Source organism: Phascolarctos cinereus, unplaced genomic scaffold, assembly GCF_003287225.1.
Source record: "Phascolarctos cinereus isolate Bilbo 61053 unplaced genomic scaffold, phaCin_HiC Scaffold_5;HRSCAF=322, whole genome shotgun sequence".
NCBI lineage: Eukaryota > Metazoa > Chordata > Mammalia > Diprotodontia > Phascolarctidae > Phascolarctos > Phascolarctos cinereus.
This window is the reverse complement of record NW_027555958.1, coordinates 112,842,352-112,857,533: the sequence shown is the minus strand read 5'-3', so window position 1 is coordinate 112,857,533 and position 15,182 is coordinate 112,842,352.

Genomic DNA, 15,182 nt, shown 5'->3' with positions numbered 1-15,182 from the left:
CCACCATGATCACTGACTATCCAGCTATTTGTTTTGTTTGTTTGTTTGTTTTAAGGAGTACTTTATAATTGATCCTATTCATGTATTCATTAGGCTTTGGTAAATAGATTCTAGAAATTTTCTGGTTTTTTAAAATTGTTATTTCAGATGGGATTTAATTTTCAATTACTGCCTCTTAGATTTTGTTATTCTGTACACAGTACTGATTTTTGAAACTTGAAAAATTTCTAAGGCCAGCTATTCTAGCTTCCTTGTTTTATGGAGGATGAAACTGAAGCCAAGGAGAATCAGGTGGCTGGACTAACGTCACACCAGTAGAAAGTTTCAGAAGCATCAATTGAATTCTGGTCCTCTCACTCCATTTTACTCTTTCCATTTTACTATATTACCTCCCCAAATCTTCAGAACACTTCTACTTTTTCCAAAATACATGCCTCCTCTAATATTCCCTACTTTTTAAAGTATTATGTATGTGTTTTGTTTTTACAATCCATTTACAGTTTACTCCCACTTCATGAGAGGTCTCTTATAACAAAATTATATAGTTAAGCAAAAATAATAAACAATACAGGGACCTTAACTGAATGTACATAGAACATAAGATATCTGTAGAATTCTGACCTATTTTTCTTTAAATCTCAGAAACCCATTTTATTTCCTTCCCACACCCTCCCTCTTGGAAAAAAGGAAAGGAAAACAGATTTCTTGTAACAAATATATGTAGTCAAGCAAGATATTTTCCTTCAATGTCTGCATAGATTTATACATATACACATGCACACACATACACACATATGTTTGTATGTATATATACACATGTATATGTATATGTATATATATGCATGTGTGTGTGTATGTGTATGATTCTACATGCTAAATCTGTCATCTCTCCATACAGGACAGTATATTTGGTCTTCTGGAAACATGAATGATAGTTGTATTGGTTATAGCTCTTAAAGCTTTCAAAGTTGTTTGTTTTTTTGTAATGTTGATGTTAATGTATATATTGATGTCCTGGTTCTGTTTATTTCATTCTTCCTCACTTTCTAAAAGTCTTCAGAATTGTTCATTAATACAAAATTAATGCTATAAATATTTGTTCTGCTTCTGCCTACTTCACTCTCATTCAGTTTATATAAATCTAATGATGACTTTTTCATATCATCTATTTCTTATAGCACAATAGTATTACATCAAATTCATATACCACAACTTCTTCAGCCATTCAGCAATTGATGGATATCTATTAGTTTCTAGTTTTTTCTGTCACTCTAAAAAAGGCCACTATAAATATTTTTGTACATAAAGGACCTTTTTATTCTTTCTTTGATCACCTTTTGATATATATATATATATATCGATATATATATTGATATATATATATATATATCTAACAGCTGTAAAGCTGGATCAAAGAACACACAATGTTAAGTAACTTTTAATGTATAATTCTAAACTGTTTTCAAGATTGGTTTTAACTAGGTTCACCAAAAGTGCATCAATGTACCTATTTTCTGACAGCCCTTCCAACATTGATCATTTTTCTTTTTTGCCATTCTTGTCACTTTAATAGTGGTAAACTACAACTTCATAATTGCTTTAATTTGTATTTCTAAAATTACCGATAATTTGGAACATTTTTTTATGGCCAGTGACAGCTTTGCTTTCTTCCCATGAGAACTGTCTGTTCATATCCTTAGACCATTTATCAAGTGGAGAATGCCTCTTTTTCTTATGAAATCCAATCAGTCTCTCAAATATCTTAGAAATGAGGTCTTTGTCAGAGATACTTACTATAAAGTTTTCCCCCAAATTAATTATTTCTTTTTAATATCAGTTTTCTTTTATTTGTTTGTGTATAATCTTTCTAAATTTTACAGAATTTAAATCACCCATTTTGTATTCTGCAATACATTATATTCTTTCTTTAGTTTTGAACTTTTGTCCTATCCATAGAACTGATAGGTAAAATTTCCCCATTTTTCTCTAATTTGATATCTAAATGAAATACCCATTTAGAGCTTATCTTTGTAAAAGGACAAGGTGTTGGTCTAAATCTAATTATGTCCATATGCTGTCCAATTTTTCAGAAGATTTGGTCAAATAGTGAGTCACTATCCCCAGTAACTGTGGTCTTTGGATTTATCAAATATTAGAGTACTAGATGTATTTGCTTCTATTTTTATTGTAGGAATGACCATTCTTCTTGTGACCTAGTATTATAACTTCACTTTTTTCTTCCCCCTCTCTCACCCCAATATCAAGTCAATTGTTTAGTTTTATAAAATCTATAATCATGTCTGTTGCTTCTGTTACCTTCTCTCCAACAGCAAAACCACCATTCTCATCACCTCTCCCCAGGGCTATGACAAAAGTCTACCCAGTTATTCTACCCATTCAGTCTCTCTTCTATAAGCTATCCCCCACATTGCTGATAAATGGAATGCTACTTTATTCAAAAATCTTCAGTAAATTTAGAACAAAATACAAAATATTCTTGTCTTAATTTCTCTGCTAACCTCCATTCTATGAGCTCCAATTGCTGTTCAAACATCTCAAATTGAATGTCCAGTAAACATCTTAAACTCAACATTTCTAAAACTTAACTAATCATCTTTCTTCATAAGACCTTCTCCATCCTATCTTCCCTGTTATTTTCAAGAACAATACCATCCTACCAGTCCCTCAAGTTTGCAATCTATGTGTCATCTTCAAGTTCTCACTATATTCCAACCTCATATCCAATCTGTTGCCAATGCCTATTGATTTTACCATTGCAACATCCCTCCATAAATCTCCTCTTCTCCTCTGAAACTGCCAACCTTGCATTCCCTCCTTACATTGTAGTCTTTTTATGCCTTACTTCCCACAATGTGCTCTCAGGGACACAGACCCTTTTGCTGTTCCATGAACAAGACGCTGAATCTCCTAGCTTCAAGCATTTCTTCTGGCTGTCCTCCATTCATGGAATACTCTCCTTCCTTAACCCTACCTACTGGCTTTCCTGGATTCTTCACTTCCCAACTAAAATTCCATCCTTTATGGGAAGTCTTTCCTAACCCCCTTAATTCTAAGGCCTTTCTCTCTCTTAGTAATTTTTCTTTCTATCCTGTATATAGCTTCTTTGTATATATTTGTTTGCTTATTGTCTTCACCATAAGAGTTTGATCTCCTTGAGGGCAGGGACCATATTTTCCCTTTTATCACAGTGTCAAACACATAATAAGTGGTTAAGACATCTTTATAGACTGATTGATTATAGAATAAATGGCCACATGGCAGCAGATGATCAGCAAAGGGTAGTCAGCAGATGATCTAACTCAACAGAGAAATCCACTTGGAAAATAAGCAAGCAGCAGCATTAATGATAAAATCAAAATCATAGAGTTACATTTTTGAGTTGGAAGAGACTTCAGAAATCATCTAGTTCAATCGATACCTAAAAAGGAAATTCCATTGCAACATATCTGACAATTTAACATCCAGCCTCAGCTTAATGACCTCCAATCAGGGAAAATTTTCTGTCTTTCAAGGCAACTTTTTGTGTTGATGATACACTCTAATTGTAAAGAAGCTTAGATCTTTGCAATGCCTTTTCATTCTGCCCTATTGAGTAGAGCAGAACAAGTCAAATTCCCTTTCTACATGGCAGCCTTTTTATATACTTGAGTATAACTATCATGTCTTTCCTGAGACTTCTCCAGTCTACACAGAACTAGGTCCCTCAAAGATTCCTTAAGTGACATGGACTAAAAGCCCTTTACCATCTTGTTTGTACCTCTGAACCCTCTCCATATTATCAATATCCTTTTAAAAAGGTGTTATGCAGAATTAAACACAATACTACAGATGTGGTCTGAATATTGCAAATGAGCTCTTATTTCAAGTAGTTTTGCCTATATTAATGCAATCTAAGATTCATAAAATGATCTTGCTAATTCTCACACTTTCTTGCTGTTTTCATGGTTATATACCAAGGATCTATCCCAGGAGCATTTCTCACCTTTCTCTACATTCTCTTTTAGTGATTTAATTAGCTTACATGGGTTTAAATGATACCTCTAAGCAGCAGATCCCTAGTTCTATATATCCAGTTCTTGATAACCCCCCCCATTCTAGTCCTGCTTCCCCAACTGTCTTCTGGGCATTTCTTTTTGTTTCTTAAAGTTTTCCAATCCAAAGAAATCTATCCTCTCTCCTTCCTTTGATAAGGAAAGAAAAAAATCCCTGTTAAAAACATGAATAGTCAAGTAAAACAAATTCCTGAATTGGTCATATTGGAAAAAAACATAGCAATATATTTATTTTCTTTTGCATTAATGAAAGATTTCCAGTCATTGACAGTCTGTCAAATAAGTAACATTCAGATTTAATGACTTCAATATAAAGTCTGTATTGCCTCGCAAAAATGCATTATTTTGGGGGTGGACAAGGGCAAAAAGGACAACTAGGCATAGCTGTGTATGTTTTTTTTTCTGTTGTTGTTGTTGTTGTTTTTGCAACTCAGTTTATCTGCTAGATTAAAGTTTTTTAAAATGTAGGGAAAATGAATGAAGCCATGATTACTCCAGATGTTCTTTTCTATTTGAGGGCTTACTTAGGACCTCACTCTTACACAGTTTGGTTCCAATAATTTCCAGCATTTTGAGGTACCAGTTCCACTAACCAGCCCTCAGAGCAATTCCTTTTTTTTCTATTTGATGCTCACAATATGTTTCCCATAATCTCCATTTTCTACAGCAAAAGCAAAATCAAAAAAAAAACCAAATTGTTTACTTCTTACAATTACATAAGGCTATTGGCAGTCAGCTTGCCCATGTTTCCTACTGGTCCCATAGTTTCACATTTAATCAGTACCTTTTCTTGCCACATATCGAAGAGTTGGCTGTCTGCTGCACTTGGCTTCCTGCCTGCCTAGAGAAGCCTCTGGGGGGGGGGCAGATCCTGAGTCTCTTCTAAAACACTGTCATTGTGCTAGTACACAGCAAGTTCTCTAAGTTCATCATGCCAGTTAAATCCCTGATGCCTACTTGATGGGATGGAAGTTTAAGTGAATTAATTCAAATAAACTTCCAGTACACTAGTGATCTCTGAGACATACAAATGGCCAGGCCCACAGAGAACAGCCTACTCAGCTGGGTAATGATCTAGGACTTTAAAGCTTTGGCAAATTTGCAGGATAGGAAGTAATAGTTTCCACTCTTGGTAGGGCCAAACTTGTCCTAAAGAGAAAAGTTTAGTTAGAAGCAGGTTACAGATTTGAATAAAGCAACTTTGTTGTTGTTGTTGTTTTTCCCAGCCAAAGACAAGATTTATTAAAGATATACCATATTGGCCAGACTCTTAAGGAATCTAAGCATTTGTATAGCTAATACCAGTGGGCCAGATTTTAAGAATCTGAGCACCTTAATAGAGACAAGATAGGTCTTATATACAGAAACACTGTGGAAGGGATCTAGGAGTGGCCAAGTAGTTTGGGGTGACTAGTGGAGGGATCTAAGGAGTATCTGAATGGGAGTGGCCAGTAAGCAGGGATGAACAGAATGCCAGACACCTGAACCACCAGCCAAGGGAGAATGGAGTCTAGATAGGATTAAGGGTGGGAAGTGGCCAGGAGCAATCAGGAAGTAATTGGGAGATTGGGCATAGCCACAGTGAAAGGCCAGTTAAGTGGATTATAGCCTCAGGCAAATGCCAGAGATTTGGAAAAGTCCGGGGATTTTCTTTTTTGACATCCAGATCCCAAAGATGTGGTCTTTTCCTTTTAGGGATTCAGATCCCAAACCCATCATTACCCACTGAAACAAATGAAACCCAAATTCCTTTGGGGTAAGGGGTGAAGATCAAGGCTTCCTGCTGGCAAGTGTTGTAGAGCTATCCTTTTCTCAAAGGGTCCCAAAAAGGAACTGGAACCAAGCACAGACTGCATCCAGGGGACAATGGAGGGACATTGGCTGGTTCCTGCTATTTGCTACCAAGGGTAGGTGAATGGCCTGTAGCATGGAAGACACAAATCTAACAGAAAAGACTGCAGAGCCCAGATATAGAGAGAAGTAAAAGTATAAGAGCCTCATTAAAATCATACACATTTGACTGCAGGATTATCTGATCTTGTTACTTTTTCAAAAGTTTAAGTAACACTTTTGCAGGTTGAAGATTTCTAGTTCAATAATCACACAAATGAATTTGCCAAGAGACTAACTTTCATTTCAATTATCACTGAAATTCCCCTTTCCAAAACAAACTGAAGGTGTTTCTGACAATTTCAGTTCAAAACAGCAAGATCTCACACACTTGCATTGATCTTTTACTGACTACTTGCTCTGATTACAGAAATTTGCTATAAAAGGATAAAGCAGGGACTAGGTATAGGGCCCAAATATTTCAGGATAAAACAAACTTAACTCTGCTTGAATTCAGATAATTCACAGTTTTCCAACCATGCAGTGTCAAATCTACTCATAACCAGACTCAGTAATAGCCAGGTGGGTAACATTCCTTTTCAAAGGAGCATAATGGGAAAACTGAGCCAGGAGGATTCCATCTTAGACTGAGGCTAAAATTGACCTCTTAATGCTGACTTCTCACTTGTATCACATTCTGAATAGCTTATGGCATTTCTCTCAGATTGTGGATTATTGGTTATCAATGAATTATTATCACCCATCAGATAACTCAAAATAAAATCATTTATGGTCCCATGAACTTTTACCTCAAACAGCAATCACACTTATCACAGCTTAGGAAACTTTTCCTGAATTTACATCTCAGATTTAAATTTGTCCAAGTGCAAAAAAAAATTATTATAGATTATTTCTATATATTTGCAAATTCTCACCAAGCTATAACTCAAACAAATTTTTTTGGCAACTTTACACAAGGATCCTGGTCACAGTTTGAGGGTTGAAAAGTGGTTGCTCACAAACCAGTGCATAGTACAGGAGAGTAGTGAACAAACCTCTCCCTAGATCATACCACCTTTTGGAATAGCCAAAAATTTAGAGTGCCACAAAATTGCCTCTGAGAACAGCTTCACAAAAACCCTGGAACTTAGGACAGTGCCCCCTCCACTTGGGAAGCAGAGTCCCACTTTAGCATAGAGATAAAAGTCAAGAAATAGGCTGGAAAATGAGCAAACAATGGAAAAAAAAATTCTGACCATAGAGAGTCGCTATGGTTACAAATAAGCTCCAAACACATGCTTGGAAGAAGACAGCAAAGTCAAAATTCCTGTATCCAAAGTCTCAAAGAAAAATATAAATTGGTCTCAAGCCATGGAAGAGTGCAAAAAGGATTTTAAAAATCAAGTAAGAGAAGTAGAGGAAAAATTGAGAAGAGCAAGGACAGTGATCCAAGAAAATCATGAAGAAAAGAATCAACAGCTTGGTAAAGGAGGCACAAAAAAATAGTGAAGAAATTAACAGCTTACAAACCAAAATAGACCAAATGACAAAACAGGAACAAAAATGCAATGAAGAAAAGAATACCTTTAAAAGCAGAATTGGCCAAATGGAAAAAGATATTTAAAAAATCACTGAAAAGAATTCCTTAAAAGCAAATTGAAACCAATGACTTTATTAGATATAAAGAAACAATAAAACAAAATCAAAGGAATGAAAAAATAGAAGAAAATGTGAAATATCTCATTGGAATAACAACTGACTTGGAAATTTGATCCAGGAGAGATGATTTAAGAATTATTGGACTATTTGGAAGTCATGATAAAAAAAAATAGTTTAAACATCATCTTTCAAGAAATTATCAAAGAAAATTGCCCTGATATTCTAGAGCCAGAAGATAAAACAGAAATTGAAAGAATCCACCAATCACCTCTTTAAAGAGAGCCCAAATGAAAATTCCCAGGAATATTATAGCCAAATTCCAGACCTCCAACATCAATGGCAAGCAGCCAAAAAAAACCAATTCAAATGTCCTGGAGAGATAATCTGGATAAGAAGATTTAGTAGCTTCTGCAATAAAGGATCAGAGGGCTTAGAATATGACATTCCAGAAGCAAAAGAGCTAGGATTACAACCAAGAATCATGTACACAGCAAAATAGTATAACCTTTCAAGGGAAAAGAAATGGAAATTCAATAAAAAAAAAAAAGGATTTTCAAGCATTCCTGATGAAAAGACCAGAGCAGAATAGAAAATTTGGCTTTCAAATAGAAGATACAAAAAGAAGCATAAAAAGTCAAATAGGAAAGAGAAATCATAACTGATTCAATAAGGTTAAACTGTTTCTATTCCTAGATAGGAAAATGAAATGTGTAACTCCTAAAACTTTCCTTATTGTTAGGACAGTTAGAAGGAGTATACATAGAAAGCAGAAGTATGATTGGGATGTGATGGTATAATTATTTTTTATTAATTTATTTTGATTTATCAACAATTACTTCCATATGCTTTTGAGTTTAAAATTTTTCTCCTCCTTCCTCCCCACCACCCTTCCAAAGATGGTGCACAATCTGATATGGGCTATGCATATACATTCCTGTTAAACATATTTTCACATTGGGGATGTTGTAAGTAAGAATTATAACCAATAGGAGGAACAATCAGAAGGAGGAAACAAAACTCAACAGAAGAGAAAAAAACAACTAGCAAATAGTATGCTTCCATCTTTATTCAAATTCCATAGTTCTTTCTTTGGATGTGGATAGCATTTTCCATCACAAAGCCTTTGGACATGTCTTAGATCCTTGAATTATTGGGAAGGGTTAAGTTTATCAATATTAGGCATCACACAAAATGGCTGTTATTGTGTACAATGTTCTCTAGGTTCTTCTCACTTCACTCAGCATCAGACCATACAAGTCTTTCTAGGTTTTTCTGAAGTCTGCCTGTTCATCATTTCTTATAGCACGATAGTATTCCATTATATTCACATACCACAACTTGTTCAGCCATTCCCTAATTGATGGGCATCCTCTCAATTTCAAATTCTTTGCCACCACAGAAAGAGCTGCTATGAATATTTTTGTACATGTGGGTCCTTTTCCCATTTCTATTATCTCTTTGGGATATAGCCCTAGAAGTGCTATTGCTGGGTCAAAGGGTATGCACATTTTTATAGTCCTTTGAGCATAATTCCAAATTGCTCTCCAAAATGGTTGGATCATTTCACAACTCCATCAACAATGCATTAGTGTTACATTTTTCCCACATCTCCAACATTTAACATTTTCTTGTTTTGTTATCTTGGCAAATCTGATAGGTGTGATGTGGTACCTCAGAGTTGTTTTGATTTGCATTTCTTTAATCAGTAATGATTTAGAGCATTTTTTTCATATGACTATAGATGTTTTTAATTTCTTCATCTGAGAACTGCTTGGTCATATCCTTTGACCATTTATCAATTGGGGAATGACTTGTATTCTCATAAATTTTACTTAATTGTCTATATATTTTAGAAATGAATCCCTTATCTGAGAGACTGGTTGTAAAAATTCTTTCCCAACTTTCTACCTTCCTTCTAATTTTAGTTGCACTGGTTTTGTGCAAAAACTTTTCAATTTAATGTAATCAAAGTTATCCATTTTGCTTTTCATAATGTTCTCTATTTACTTCTTGTTCATGAATTCTTCTGTTCTCCATAAATCTGACAGGTGAACTATTCCTTGCTCTCCCAGTTTGCTGATAGTATCAGCCTTTATATCTAAATCATGGACCCATTTTGACTTTGTTTTGGTATATGGTATGAGATTTTAATAAATGCCTAGTTTCTGCATACTCTTTTCCAGTTGTCCCAGGAGTTTTTTTTTTTCAAAGAGTAGGTTCTTATCCCAGAAGGTGGGGTCTTTGGGTTAATCTAATAATAAATTACTATAGTCACTGACTACTCTGTCTTGCATACTAAATCTATTCCACTGATCCACCACTCTATTCCTTAGCCAGTACCAAGCAGTTTTGATGATTGCTGTTTTATAATACAATTTAAGATCTGGAATGTGAGGCTACCTTCCCCTGCATTTCTTTTCATTGTTCCCTTGATATTTTGAACCTTTTGTTCTTCCAAATGAATCTTGCTATTATTTTTTCTAAATCTATAAAAAAAATTTTGGTAGTTTGATTGGTATGGCACTGAATAAGTAAATTAGCTTAGGTAGAATTGTCATTTTTATTATATTAGCTCGACCTATCCATGAGCAACTGATGTTTTTTCCAATTATTTAGATCTGACTTTATTGTGAAAAGTGTTTTGTAATTGTGGTCGTGTAGTTCCTGGGTTTGTTTTGGGAAGTAGACTCCTAAATATTTTATAATGCCTACAGTAAGTTTAAATGGAATTTCTCTTTCTAACTCTTGCTGTTGGTCTTTGTTGATAATATATATAAATGCCAATGATTTATGCAAGTTGATTTTATAGCCTGCAACTTTGCTAAAGTTGTTTATTATTTCAAGTAGTTTTTTACTTGATTCTCTAGGATTCTTTAAGTATATCATCATGTCATCTGCAAAGAGTGATAGCTTTGTTTCTTCTTTGCCTATTCTAATACCTTCAATTTCTTTTTCTTCTCTTATTGCTAAAGCTAATGTTTCCAGTATGATATTGAACAACAGTGGTGATAATGGACATCCTTGTTTCACCCTGATCTTATTGGAAATGCTTCTCGCTTCTCCCCATTACCTATAATGCTTCCTGAAGGTTTTAGGTAGATGCTACTTAGCATTTTAAGGAAGATTCCATTTATACCTTTGCTCTCTAGTGTTTTTAAAAGGAATGGATGTTGTATTTTGTCAAAAGCTTTTTCTGCATCTATTGAGATGATCATGTCATTTCTGTTAGTTTTGGTGTTGATATGCTCAATTATGCTGATAGTTTTCCTAATATTGATCCAGCCCTGCATTCCTGGTATAAATCCTACCTGGTCATAGTGTATTATTCTTGTGATAAGTTGCTGTAATCTATATGCTAATATTTTGTTTAAAATTTTTGCATCTATGTTCATTAGAGAAATTGGTCTATAATTTATTTCTCTGTTTTGGCTTTTCCTGGTTTAGTTATCGGCAGCATACTTGTATCATAAAAAGAATTTGGTAAGACCCCTTCTTCATCTATTTTCCCAAATAGTCTATATAGTATTGGAATTAATTTTTCTTTAAATGTTTGATAAAATTTGATTGTAAATCCATCTGTCCCTGGAGATTTTTTCCTAAGGAGTTCATCAATGACTTGTTCAATTTCTTTTTCTTAGATGGGGTTATTTAAGTATTTGACTTCCTCTTCTGTTAATCTGGGCAATTTATATTTTTATAAATATGTATCCATTTCCCTAAGAATATCAAATTGGTGGCATACAGTTAGGCAAAATGGTTCCTAATTATTGTTTTAATTTCCTCTTCCTGGATGGTAGATTCACCTTTTTCATTCTTGATACTAGTAATTTGGTTTTCTTCTTTCTTTTTTTTAAATTAAATTAACCAAAGGTTTATCTAATTGATTGTTTTCTTTTCATAAAACCAGCCCTTAGTTTTATTTATTAGTTCAATAGTTCTCTTAATTTCAATTTTATTAATTTGTCCTTTGGTTTTCAATATTTCTAATTTGGTGTTTAATTGAGGATTTTAAATTTGTTATAATTATTTTTACAAAATAAAATTAAGGAATGAGAAAGAAGAATGTAATGGGAGAAGGGGAAAGGGAAAGATAGAATGGGAAAAATTTATCTGACTTAAAAGAGGCTTGAAAGAGATTTTACAGTGGAGCAGCAAGTGGGGAAAGTGGGGAGGGGAGCACATGAATTTTATTCTCATCTGAATTGGCTTAGAAAGTAGGAAGGGATGATTTGATGAGAGAAAAGAGGGAGCTGATAGAAGAGAGGGCAGTTTGGGGGAGGTAAAAGTCAAAAGCAAATCACTTTTGAGAATGGACATGGTAAAAGGAGAGAGAGTAGGATAAATGGGGAAATACACAGTTGGTCATCATTACTGTGAAAAAAAATTAGTGAGTTTCTCTCATAAAGACAATTTCTCAAATAAAGAAGACTGAGTTAAATTTATAGAATTAAGAGCCATTCCTTGATTGATAAATTGTCAAAGGATATGAACAGGCAATTTTCAGACAAAGTGATCAAAACTATCTATAATCATATAAAAATGCTCTAAATCACTATTGATGACAGAAATGCAAATTAAAACAATTCTGAGCTACTACCTCACACTTGTCAGATTGGCTAATGTGACAGAAAAGGAAAATGAGAAATTTGGGGGGGGACGTGGGAAAATTGAAATACTAATGTACTATTGGTGAAGTTGCATACAGATTCCACCATTCTGAAGAGCAATTTGGAAATATGCCTAAAGGGCTATAAAACTATGCATACCCTTTGACCAACCAATATCACTACTAGGTCTATTTCCCAAAGAGATAAAGGAAAAGGAAAAGAGTTTTTGCATACAAAATTATTTACAGCAGCTCTTTTAGTTGTGGCAAAGAATTGAAAATTGAAGGGATATTCATTAATTGGGGAATGGCTAAACAAGTTGTATATTATTGTGATAGAATATTATTTGCTTTAAGAAATGATGAGGAGGACGCTCTCAGAAAAACATGTAAATACTTACATGAACTGATGCAAAGTAAAATGAGGAGAACCAGAAGAACACAGTACCCAACAACAGCAATATTGTATGATGATCTACTATGAATAACTTAGCTATTCTAAAGCAATACAAATGATCCAAGGCAATTCTGTGGGATTTTATGATGAAATGTACTGTCCATCTCCAGAGAAAGAACTGGTAGAGCCTTAATGCAGATGCAAGATATTTTTTCTTTAAAAAAAATCATACCTTTATAGGTGGGAGGAACCATTTAAGCTATCTCGACCAACCTCATCACTTTGTAGATGAGGAATTGAACCCTAGAAAGATTGTTACTTTCCCAAAGTCTTATAGTAGTAGAGCTATGATTTGAACCTAAATCCTCTGCCTCCTGATCTAGGACTATTTCTGCCTCTCTTTATGAGAGGATATGTTGGATCTAGGGCTCTGATATTTAGTGTGCATTTTGCCTTATTCTGATCATGTAGGATCATAGATTTAGAGCTGGAAAGGACCTCACAAATTATGCAGTCCAATCCTTTCAGGTTATACATGAGAAATGGAGGTTTGGGAAGTTGATATGACTTACCTAAGTTGCAGAAGTAGTAAGCAAGAGAGGTAGGATCTGTGCTAAGGTCTTCTAACTCCAAACCCATCATTCATTTCAGCCCACAATGCATAAATCCCAATTCAGAAATGATTATTTATTAAATGTATACTAATTGTAAGGCATTGAGTTTCAAGCTGGAGGGGGAAAGATCAGAATTTAGATAGCCACAGGACTAAGGAACATATACTGCGTGTGGACGGAGAAGGGTTGGAGTATGACATGTGTTGATAAGTAAAGTATATTGTAGAAAATGATAAGGCAAAGGAGAGCTACAGATAAAGCAATCCATAGAATTTTTTAAAAATTGAGAAAAGCTTGGGGCAGCTAGGTTGCACAGTGGATAGAGCACCAGCCCTGAAGTCAGGAAGACCTGAGTTCAAATCCAGCCTCAAACAAAACACTTGACACTAGCTAGCTATGTGACCCTGGGCAAGTCTTTTTAGGCAACTGCCTAAAAAGAATTTTTTAAAATATTTAAAAATAGACAAAAGTCTATCAAGATAGACTTCAATTGACAGAGTAGACCTTGAGTTGAGCCTTCAAGGAAGGTCACTCTGTTCCTCAAAGTAAAATGAAAGGGCTTGATTTTATCTCCAAAGTTCCTTCCAAAAGCCTATGAAAATTTGATGTTATAAGAATAGGCCAGTGTTTATATTAACCTTTACTGAAAACTAAGAGTTATTCTGTGTCTGATTTTTTACCTAGACTGGGACTTTTTTAAATTGACTTACTGATTTAGAGTTTCAGTTTTATGGATCCCTATGAAATAAAACAGTGAACTTGGAAAGTGAGATCTGCAATAAAAATTATTAAACAGTAATCCCACATGCAGTGAACTCTCCAATAGATATAAAAAGGTGTTCATTTTCAGTACCAATTGAATCATTACCATTAATAAGTATTAAATAGTACTAGTTGTAAGGCAAATATGGCACAGTGAAGAGAGAAAAGGCCTTATGATCAGTAAGATCTGGGCTTAATTTCCATTTCTGGAATATATTTACTATTTGATACTAAGCACATTATTTAACCTCTTAGTAGCCCATAGAACACTCTTAAATTTATAAAATTTAGAAGACTCGTTGATGTGCATGTATAGGGGGAGTTTCTCATAATTAGGAAATCACAGATTCAGCCCTCCTCAAAAAAAAAACAGTGGCCATCAAATTATTATCACTATCTATTATAAATAGAATATGGGAGATTTGAATTCAGTACATTTTAATCTGAATAATAATAGAAGTCATGAAGGAAAATTCTGTTCTATTCAATAAATTGATAGAGACACAGACACTTAAGGTGGATTCCTGCAGCCATTTGCTATTTTTCCAATTTTTTGAGAGATTATTTATCAGGTCAGATTTTTACAAAGTTTTTGTTCTATCTCAATGAAAGAGTATGCTAGTATATTTACAAATATTAATAGTCTTTATCTTAAGTAGGAATCCAAATGAGAAAATAAAGCTATTTCCTTAGTGTAGGACTTCTAACATCAAGTCTCAAGCCAAACTTTCGCAGACCAATCTTAAACATTGTAGAAATGGTGACAAAGTGTTAGTTACAGAAATTATTAGGCCCACTCTATTGTAATAGGTTCAAATATATAGTGTTTTTCTTCTTATTTTATCCTCTCTTCTCATCAACTTAATGTACACATGCACTATAAAGCCTTGATTGATTACCGACAACAACTCATTGATCTAATACGTTGAGTTAATTCACCCTTTACATTACTATCACTACACAGTTAAGCTTAACCAATGGAAAATGTGCCAAAAGCATGAATGAAAATTAAATTTAAAGATGCCAAATTACTTGCCCATAACTTGAATTGTCAATGAGCTGTAAAATCTCATTGACAAACTCCAGGGACGTCAAGCTTTCATTCCTGTTCCATTCATTGCCTTCATTTTAGTTGTAATCATCATCACCATAATCATTAGAAAAATTGCATGCAAATTGGCAGTAAATTCATCTAGCACAGCTACTTCAAAGACATTGCTACCTCTGCAATATCTCTCCCA